The sequence below is a fragment of the Syngnathus leptorhynchus genome, chromosome 5 (genome assembly GCF_054491065.1).
Source record: "Syngnathus leptorhynchus isolate UIUO chromosome 5, UIUO_Slep, whole genome shotgun sequence".
Taxonomy (NCBI): Eukaryota; Metazoa; Chordata; class Actinopteri; order Syngnathiformes; family Syngnathidae; genus Syngnathus; species Syngnathus leptorhynchus.
In genome coordinates, this window is record NC_141199.1 from 3,501,216 (window position 1) to 3,512,500 (window position 11,285).

General features: G+C 42.4%; 1 long non-coding RNA gene across 2 annotated transcripts in view; it reads right to left on the reverse strand.

The window, feature by feature from the left end:
• Positions 1–4,251: 4,251 nt before the first annotated feature.
• The window catches only part of LOC147056253 (uncharacterized), an 18,860-nt gene continuing 11,826 nt past the window's right edge, over positions 4,252–11,285 (reverse strand). For both annotated transcript variants that reach the window (XR_015066118.1, XR_015066119.1), the window contains one exon: positions 4,252–5,124. This is a non-coding gene — a long non-coding RNA (uncharacterized LOC147056253). The remainder of the gene's footprint in view (positions 5,125–11,285) is intronic.

Below are 11,285 nucleotides of genomic sequence, written 5' to 3' on the forward strand. Positions count from 1 at the left end.
CCTCTTTCTGGATGTCTCCCATATCTCTCTCTAATTGGTCTCTTTGCCAGGGGCTATATTCTGTACACAAGGCCTTTTCAACATGTTAGTGGACTCACAGAAAGCACACATGAAAAACAGTTGCAGAAAATACAAATAAAAGCAACGAGTATGAAATACAAGAACAAAAGTTTGTGTTTTACCATGTCTATTTGCAATTTCTAGCAATAATATCGGTACCAAGTCAGTATCAATATCATATCAATGGCCTAAATAATAGATGTCAAACCCAAGTCACATGGCCCAGATACGGCCTGCCACATCATTTTATGTGGCCCGCGAAGACAAATTGTGCATCAATTTCATGTGTCAATACGAAATTGAAAATTGAGTTCACTGAAAAAAAAAGCTAATTTTTAAAAATATTTGAACAGTTTTGGTCCTCCAAAGGAAAGTATGACTATGATGTGGCCTGCGACAAACATTTGTTCGACACTGCTGGCCTAAATCCTTAGCTAATTCTTACAAACTGTGGCTAATTTTATTAGTGTCATAAATCTGTTAACAGATTATAAACTACATGTTTTATTTTGATATATAGATTTTATAATAATAATTATAATAATAATATTTAAATTTTATATACCGTAATTTTCGGACTATAAGTCGCTCCGGAGTATAAGTCGTACCAGCCATAAAATGCACAATAGAGTGAAAAAAAACATATAGAAGTCACACCGGAGTATAAGTCGCACTTTTGGGGCAAATTTATTTGTCAAATTCCAACACCAAGAACAGACATGAACCAGCAACAACAGGCTAAACGATACGGTATGCTAACGTGACATATACACAAACGAGGAGCTGAGAACGGGCCTGACGGAACATTCGGAGTTATTCAAGTAAGTATTACATAAATAACACATTTATCAATCCATCTGTATCACTCCAATTCATTAAATCCATCGATCGTCCTTTATGTAAACAATGCCGCGTATGCGCCGCATATGCTGACGTCGGACCCGTTGTAAGTTGCATTTCTAATTATTCCACAGACCCATATAAAGTATATTTCAAATAACTATCATATTACAACAATATTATCAAACCATCTGTGTCACTCCAAATCATTAAATCCATCGATCAAATTCCTCGTCCTTTATGTCAACAACGCCGCGCGCGCCGCACAAATCTAGTATATAACTATATTGTAGGGTTAACAAAGTACCAGGAAAGATGTGGGTTTAAATAACAATATTATCAAACCATCTGTGTCACTCCTAATCATTAAATCTATCGATCCTATATGTAAACAACCGCCGCGTGGCGCCTGTGACGTCACTGGCAGTTCAAATGACAGTAATCCCTTGCTACATCGCGGTTCGTTTATCGCGGTTTCACTACATCGCAGATTTTTGAATTTTAAAAATTTGTGAAAAAATTTTCGCTCCTGAGTATAAGTCACCCTCCCACCCAAACTATGAAAAAAAATGCGACTTATAGTCCAAAAATTACGGTACATAAATACAATATGTAATGTGTTATGATCTGATCTGTGTTTGGCCGCCTTGTGCATGTCTGATAGACAGACATCCACCTACAGAACGACACACAGACAGGCCGATTGATAGATTTTTGATCCCGGGGGGAAATTGCTTACCATGGAAACCAACCCAAGCAATGCTCAAGGAGTTTTTGTGAATACTCAGATACATGGAAAATTAGAGAACATTGCTCCATTTTGGCCCAGCTTTATCACATTATTGTAGGGAGGGTGAACAGTGGCTCAGGTTCTTGTGAAAATTCAATGAGGCAAAATATAGGGTGTCAAATCAAGTATGATGTAACTCTTGAATTTTGGTGTATTTTGTTGAAAGCTTGCTCACGGACATGCTATTAAAACATCAAGCAATTGTTTGCAGTTTTGAAGAAAAATGCATATATAATTTCTTATTTAAAGGTTAAATGTGTTGATGACATGCAAGACAAGTTTCATAAACAGCAACAGATTATGAAACAGAACAAGATGAGTGTTAGGGTTGAATAGATTAGGGTGATCATATTATGTTGGAATGTAATCAGTGGTGATTGACCTAAGCTTGTCCTGTCTTAACAAAGGAGTAGAACAAAGTGCTAAAGATCCTTTGCACTGATTGACCAATTGTAGAAGACGCAATCAAAGTTGTTTTGTCTACTCAACATTGTAAAACATCCCCCGCTATGATGTGATCAGAGGCCAGGTGTTTCAACCCCCACCTTGGCCACCACACATGTAAATTGTCACCCCCACCCTTCTTTTCTCAATAAATACTCTCTTGCATGGGTGCAGCGGCAGACTTTGTTCGAACAGTGCTGTGTCAACAGCATCGAACAATTTCTCCACTTGCAGAAGTAATTCTCCACGTGTAAGTGTTCAAAGGGCATACTGTCTCCTGAGTTGTTCTTGCACAGTAAGTTAGAGTCGAAACATCTCTAACAATGAGTATGATTTGTAAAGCCCTAAATCACAAGCAGTCTCAAAGGGCTTCACATAGAAAAACAATTGACAATTATTCTCAAAGCATCCCCTGATCTTGAGCTCCCAAAAGGGCAAGGAAAAACTAAAAAAAACCCTGCCAGGGGAACAATGAGAAACCTTGAGAAGGGACCACAGATGGAAGGATCCTCCTTTTGTGATCACCAGGCTGCAATGGAAGCAAAGAGGGCGCATAAAACACATCATATGGAAATCAAATGGTGGATGTCCAGGCCAAAGCGATGAGCTGTCAGAGGAGCCCTCGATCGTCCTGGCAGTGTCTTCGAGGAGGGTAATCTGCTGCAGTTCCTTCATCCTGAATTGGTCCACGAGAATCTAAATAGCCGCTGTCAGCTTGGGTGTCACGTAACGACCTCCCCAGAGAACCAACAACAAACTCCAGCCAAATCGGCCACTACAGGTTAATTAAAGGCCATATCATAGAAATACGTCTTTAAACGTCTCTTAAATGTTTCTACTGAGGTAGCAGTTCTAATACCCATTGGTAGGGCATTCCAGAGCTCTGGAGCCCGAATAGAAAATGCTCTAGACCAGGGGTGCTCACACCTTTTCACCATGCAAGCTACTTATAAAACAACCAAGTAAAAATGATCTACCTACACGCCACAAAAATGCAAAACATAACTATTTTCAAATTTGTTAAGGATTCTTTGTATGTACAATGTATGTTGATGTACCTTGCATAACTGAATAGGCCAATATTGCACAACACACATAATAAATATTTAATTTTTCTGTAATAATGTGATGATAGGCTGACAATTTATTTTTTTTAAACGTCACACTGCGATCAACCAGTACTGCCTCCGTGATCGACCAGTCGATCGCGATCGACGTAATGAGCACCCTTGCTCTAGACCCTGCAGACATTTTCTTGGCCCTCTGTGTCACTAAAAGACTAGCGTTTTGTGAACGAAGGTTAAGGAACAACTAAGTCGACGAGATATGAAGGCGCTAAGCTATGCAATAATTTATAGGTTAATAGAAGAACCTTGAAGTCACATCTTAAATGGACCGGGACCCAGTGTAAATTGGCTAATATTTGGGTAATGTGATCAAATTTTCTTGTCCGTGAGAGCAGCCTTGCAGCAGGATTTTGTACTAACTGTAGACTTTTGATGCTGGATTTGGGAAGACTAGAGAATAATGCATTACAGTAGTCCAGGCGCGACGGCGCAATTTTGGTTATATTCTTAATGTACTTTTGAAAGGAGAGCGTTTGGTCAAATATTACCCCGAGATTAGTTACAGTATCACTCTGAGTGATAGTACGGTTATCTATAGTTATACGTAGTGGTTTCTTTAAATAAATGTTGATAACGAGCTGGACCAATTATCAACATCTAAGTTTTATCTTAAGACGAAGTTGAGAGACATCCATTGCTTGATCTCCGCGAGGCACGCCTCAAGATTACAACAGTCCTGCAGATCTGTCATTGATAACGGCATATATAATTGGGTGTCATCCGCGTAACATTGAAAACTAATATTATATTTATGAATTATGTCTCCATGCGGAATCACATAAATATTAAATAGAATTGGTCCTAGTACCGATCCCTGTGGGACACCATACGTAACCTTATAGAGCTCAGAGGACGTATTGCCATGGACCACTCGGTGCGTCCTGTCTGATAGATATGAGTGAAACCAGCATAGTGCTGACCCTGAAATACCAACACAACCTTTAAGACGCTCTAATAAAATATCGAAGTCTACAGTGTCGAAGGCAGCACTAAAGTCAAAGTCCGCTTTATTGTCAATTTCTTCACGTGTTAAGGCACACAAAGAGATCGAAATTACGTTTCCCACCGTCCCACGGTGACTAGACACAGTACACAACACTCACAATCATATAGCACAAAGAGTAAAAACGAACAGACAAGAGCAACAGATAAGTAATAAGCAAATAACCCAAATAAATAAACAATAAATAAATAAATAAATAAATAGACAAATAAGAGCAGCAAAATGGAGCAAGCGTGCTAATAGCAGACAGCCAGATCATAACGCAAAAGAACAGGACGTCATGCAGCAGAGGGTGGCGGGGGGAGGGAATTCAGGATCCGGACAGCTTGGAGTACGAAGCTGTTTCTGAGTCTGGTGGTGCGGGAGCGCAGGCATCTGTACCTCTTCCTAGAGGGCAGAAGTACAAACAAAGAGTGAGCCGGGTGACTCACATCACACACAATCGCGGCTGCTTTGCGGGTGAGACGGGAGGCGTAAACTTCCTTCAGGGAGGGGAGTGGAGCCCCGATGATTTTACTTGCAGTGTTCACTATGCGCTGCAGGGCCTTCATGTTGTACTCAGAGCAGCCACCACCCCACACAGCGATACAACTGGAGAGGACGCTCTCAACGGTGCCACGGTAGAATGTGGTCATGATGGCGGGAGGAGCACTTGCTCGCCTGAGTTTCCGCAGAAAGTACAGGCGGCGCTGAGCTTTCTTCGCCAGCGACGCAGCGTTGGTGGTCCAGGAGAGGTCCTCACTGATGTGCACTCCCAGGAATCTGGTGCTGCTCACTCTCTCCACCGTCAACGGTCAGCGGCAGTCATTAGTCACTTTAGCAAGTGCTGTCTCAGTGAAATGATTAGCTCTAAAACCAGACTGAAAAGATTCAAATAGATTATTAGCGACCATGTAATCAATAGGCTGTTGCGCTACTACTTTTTCAAGAAGTTTTGCTATGAATGCGAAATTTGAAACGGGCCTATAACTACTGAGACAGTCTGGGTCAAGATTTGGTTGCTTAAGTAGCGGTTTAATGATAGCAGTTTTAAAAGCTGTTGGCACTATCCTAGAGGAGACAGACAGATTAATTATATTTAAGACGGATGGTCCTAAGATTTTAAATAATTCTTTAAATAGTTTGGCTGGAAGCAGGTTGAGTAAACATGTTGTTTGTTTAGCCCCACTAACTAATTCTGTAAGCCTTTCGACGGACACACTTTTAAAATTTGAGAGGGTTATTGCATGATCGTCAGCGCCGGTAATCGGCGGTCTCGACTGAGCAATCGGAAAGGTCATCTTGATCTCATCCCTAATGGATTCAATCTTTCGAGCAAAGAATTTCATGAACTCCTCAGCTGAGTGAAAAGAGCTATCGAGGGTTGGCTGGTGTAGTGTTAGCTTTGCCACTGTATCAAATAGGTATTTAGGATCGTTTTTATTGAGATTAATGACTTGCGAAAAATAACAAGTTTTTGCTAAGATAAGCGCATCTTTATATTTCAGGAGGCTGTCGCACCATGCCTGATGGAAAACCTCAAGTTTGGTTAAACGCCATTTGCGTTCATGCTTTCTACATAATTGCTTCAGCGTACGTGTTTCATCTGTGAATCACGGAGTAGGCAATCTACGGTGAGTTTTCAGATGTAGCGGCGCCACAGAGTCGATGGCATTTAACAATGTAGCATTGAATTCATTTGTAAGATTATCAAAAGAGCCGGTATATGGGGGAAATACGGCAGTTGCTGGTGGCAGTAGCTCAGATAGCGCAGTTGCAGTCATGGAGTTAATATTACGACTGCTATAATTCTGATTACTCTCTTGTCTTTGACTAAGAACTAAAATTTCAAATTTTATTAAGTAATGATTAGACAAAACAGTAGTGTATGGCAGTACTGTTATATTTGAGGTTGCCAGTCCTCGGGATAATACCAGATCTAAGGTATTTCCATTCTTATGCGTTACTGCCTGTACGGCTTGCGTAAAACCAAATGTATCAGTTAGAGTCACAAACGCCAAAGTAAGTGGCTCTGACGGTAAATTCATGTGGATATTAAAATCGCCCATGATTATTATATTATCCATATTTGTCACTAGATCAGCCACAAATTCTGAAAATTCATCCAGGAAGCCAGAGTAAGCCCCGGGTGGACAGTAAATAACAGCAAGATAAAACGACGATAAAGCGGTGGATCGAACAGTGAGAACTTCAAATGTTTTAAATACGTTAATCGAACGAGGCGTAAATCTAAGATCGGAATCTGAGATGAGGGCAACACCCCCACCCTTTTTTCGAGGACGCGCCACGTTACCTCACAAAGTTTGGAGGCGAGGCCTCATTAAGCGGTAGCAGTTCATTAGGTTTTAACCAGGTCTCGCAAAAACCAAATACATTCAGATTATGTTCCGTGATGAGGTCATTAACGAGAACTGCTTTCGTATGAAGCGATCTAATATTCATAAAACCAAGTTTAAGTGTAATCGGTCGATCAGGGTTCGTATTTATCAAAGAATTTCTAAACGTAAGTAAGATTGTGTTCTCGAGGCCTGACACCACCTCTCAATTGTTTATTAGCGCGGTGGGACGATACGACCATAGGAATTTTATTGTAAATATTTGGTACACATGTACTATTATCTGAAACAGGCACCGTATCATCAGCTACAGCGCAAGGACTGCTGGGATAGGCTCCAGCATGCCTGTGACCCTCATGAAGATAAAGCGGTTCAAAAAAATGGATGGATGGATGTTCATTGATTATCTCACAATTACAATGATCATAATTTATTAAAAATCATTTAAAATGCAAATTCCTTGAATTAAACGGAAAGTTAAACATAAAGTCTGTTTAATTTACCGTATTTTGCGGACTATAAATCGTAGTTTTTTTCATAGTTTGGCAGGGGGAGCGACTTATAATCAGGAGCGACTTATATGTGAAATTATTAACACATAACTTGATAATCAAGCCATTACTTACTAGTATAGTTGATCACTTCACATGGTATTTTCACTTTAAACCGCACAAGGCCTGTGGAATAATTAAAATAGCAACTGACAATGAGTCTGACCTCAGCGGCGCATGTACTTTCGGAGTCAGGAGCTAGAGTTAGTGACACGGAGGATGAAGATTTCGATGGATTTATTGATTTGGAGTGACACGGATGGTTCGATAAACGTATTTATGTTATAGTTATTTGATACGTATATGGTTTATATATAGTTATATAGGCCAGTGAAATAATTGGAACCGCAACTGACGACAAGTCTGATGTCAGCGCCGCTTGTACATCCGGAGTCAGCAGCTGTGTTTTTTTTAAGAGACACAGAGGACGATGATTTTGATGGATTTAATGATTTGGAGTGACACGCATGGTTTGATAAAAATGATATTTATGTTATAGTTATTTGATGTATAGTTTATTTATACGTAGGATAACTTGGAGAATAACTTGAACTGCAACTGACGATGAGTCAGCGTTGCATGCACTTCCAGAGTCAGCAGTGCTGTTGTTTATAAGTGACACAAATGACGAACATTTTGATGGATTTAATGATTTGGAGTGACACGGATGGTTTGATAAACTTATTTAGGTTATAGTTATTTGAATAACTGTTAATATGTCACGTCAGGCACGTTCTCAGTTCCTCGATTGTGTTTGTGTAACGTTAGCATACTGTATCGTTTCGCCTGTTGTTGCCTGTTCATGTCTGTTCTTGGTGTTGGATTTTGTCAAATAAAGTTTCTCCAAAAAATTTACTTGTACTCTGGTGCGAAATATATGGTTTTTTTTTTCTTCTTTATTATGCATTCCATGGCTGGTGCGACTTGTACTCCGGAGCGATATATAGTCCGGAAACTATGGTAGATGATTTATTATACCTCATGGTGGATTCTACCTACATAAGTACGGACTGACGGACTAACGAACTGACTGACGGACCAACCGGCTGACTGACGGACCGACGGACGGACTGACCGAACCCACCTACCTACCAACCTGCCTGCCTGCCTGCCAACCTACCTACTTACTAAACCACTATATTAACAATGTATTAAATCTGTGTTTATGGCCTACGGCGTATATCAACCGCAAGGCATCAAATATTTAAACATATTTCCAAGGGAACATTAACCACGGACGGACGGACGGACCGAACGACCGAACGACCTACCTACCTACGCCTCCCCTCCCATCATGAAAAGGGGAAAACCAAATTCAATTGTTTTTATTATAGTCATTTTCTTTTTATTCTCAATAATTTTGTATCATTTTGAACCAAAATCGCTGAATTTGTATAGTTCTTTTAAAACCAAAGACGATTTGCTTGGACCTTCCTATGGGCTCACCACCTGTAGGAGGGGCCAAAGGGGTCGGGTGCAAAATGAGCTGATCGGGTGCAAAGTGAGCTGGGTGGCAGCCAAAGGCGGGGAGAACCTTGGCGGTCCGATCCCCGGCTGCAGAAGCTGGCTTTAGGGACATGGAATGTCACCTCTCTGGCTGGAAAGGAGCCCGAGCTGGTGTGTGAGGCAGAAAGGTTCCGACTAGACATGCCTAGACTTGCCTCCACACATAGTTTGGGCTCTGGTACAAGCCCTCTCGAGAGGGGCTGGACTCTCTTCCACTCTGGAGTTGCCCACGGTGAGAAGCGTCGAGCAAGTGTGGGCATACTTATACTTATACATACTTATTGCCCCAAATGCTCTGTGAGGGTCTGCTGGGAACGTCTGGCAGAAACCCCTGTCAAGAAGAGCTTCAACTCCCACCTCCGGCAGAGCTTTTCCCACGTCCCGGGGGAGGTGGGGGACATTGAGTCCGAGTGGACCCTCGCTTGGACGCGGGTCACCGGGGTCCCCCTCTGGAGCCAGGCCTGGAGGTGGGGCTCAAAGGCGAGTGCCTGGTGGCCGGGCCTTCGTCCATTGTTGAGGCAGCCGACCGGAGCTGCGGCCGTAAGGTCGTTGGGGCCTGTCGTGGCGGCAATCCCCGAACCCGCTGGCGGACACCGGCTGTAAGGTATACCGTCAAGCTGAATACAACATGAAGGCCCTGCAGCGCATGGTGAACACAGCTAGTAAGATCATTGGGGCTTCACTCCCCTCCCTGAAGGACATTTACACCTCCCGTCTCACCCACAAGGCGACCGCGATTGTGTGTGATGTGAGTCACCCCGCTCACTCTTTGTTTGATCTTCTGCCCTCTAGGAAGAGGTACAGATGCCTGCGCTCCCGCACCACCAGACTCACCAACAGCTTCATACTCCAAGCTGTCAGGATCCTGAATTCTCTCTCCCCTCCACCCTCGGCTGCATAACGTCCTGTTCTTTTGCGCTATATTCTGGCTGTCTGCTGTATGCACGCTTGCTCCATTTTGCTCCTCTTATTTGTCTATTTATTTATTCATTGTTTATTTATTGGGTTATTTGCGTATTACTTATTCATCACTCTTATCTATTGTTTTTACTCTTTGTGCTATTTGCTTGTGTGTGTTGTGTGATGTGTCTAGTCACTGTGGGACGGTGGGAAACGTAATTCCGATCTCTTTGTGTGTCTTAACATGTGAAGACATTGACAATAAAGCAGACTTTGACTTTTGAGAGGAGCCAGATGAGGCGGCTCGGGCATCTCATCAGGATGCCTCCTGGACGCTTCCCTTGGGAGGTGTTCCGGGAATGTCCCACCGGTAGGAGACCCCCAGGGAGGACCCGGGATGCGCTGGAGAGACTATATCCCCCGGGATGAGCTGGATGAAGTGGCTGGGGAGAGGGAAGTCTGGGAGTCCCTCCTAAAGCTGCTGCCCCCGCGACCCGACCCCGGATAAGCGGAAGAAGATGGATGGATGGATTCGCTCGAAGGAGCCAACGTCCTGTCTAGCCTCCTCTGAGGATTGCGTTATCACACGGAGTTATGTGATATGTTGACAGGCTATGCAGTTAGACTGAACTGCTATCCGTCTTTGTCACTCTTTATGTGTATTTGAACACTGTGGCTATAATAATTAATTTCCGTAGTTAAGATGATGTATATATCTTGTGTTTTTAGTCATCCGTCTGTAACGTCATGTTTCTTTTGATGAACAAAACGGCTATGAAAAGAAATCTTACGGAGGCTATGAAAAAAGGTTCTCCAGGCAGGGGGTGCTAGTGATCCCGGGATGCTTCATGCGCCTACCTGTAGAATAAGAGATCTCCAGTTCAAATTTACAGTGAACAACTGAGGAGCAGTCGTCCATTTATTTGTTTTACATTCTTTTATTTTTTCTTTTCCGTTTTTACATTTAGTTTTACAATGGAGGATTACATATCTAAACGATTTTCAATCATGGATTTTCGGTCGAAGCAGGAGGTCATCAGTAAAGGAAGACCAACTCCGGAGTTAAAAAGGTTTGATTCGGACAACGGAACTTCGGAGCAAATGGAGTGGTACGCACGATCAAAAACAAGTCTTTTTATGTGTGAAGACTGCTGAGATTTTAATTAATTTAATTTCATTAATTTGAATTAAGTAGTTTTAATTAATTTAATTAACTAGTTTTAATTAATTTAATTGACTAGTTTTAAATAGTTTAATTATTTAATTATTCATTCATTCATTAATTTTCTGAACCGTTTTGTCCCCACGGGGGTCACGGGCGTGCTGGAGCCTATCCCAGACGTCATCGGGCAGTAGGCGGGGGACACCCTGAACCGGTTGCCAGCCAATCGCAGGGCACACAGAGACGAACAACCATCCGCACTCGCACTCATACCTAGGGACAATTTAGAGTCTTCAATCGGCCTACCAAGCATGTTCGGGGATGTGGGAGGAAACCCGGAGAAAAGCCACGCGGGCTCGGGGAGAAGATGCAAACTCCACACAGGGAGGGCCGGAGGTGGAATCGAACCCGCACCCTCCTAACTGTGAGGCGGACGTGCTACCCACTGCCCCACCGAGACGCCATTAATTTAATTAATTTTAATTAATTAATTTTAATTATTTATTTATGGGATTTTAATTAAAATCGTTTAAATAATGAATAAACCACGCTAGAGCAGCGCTCCC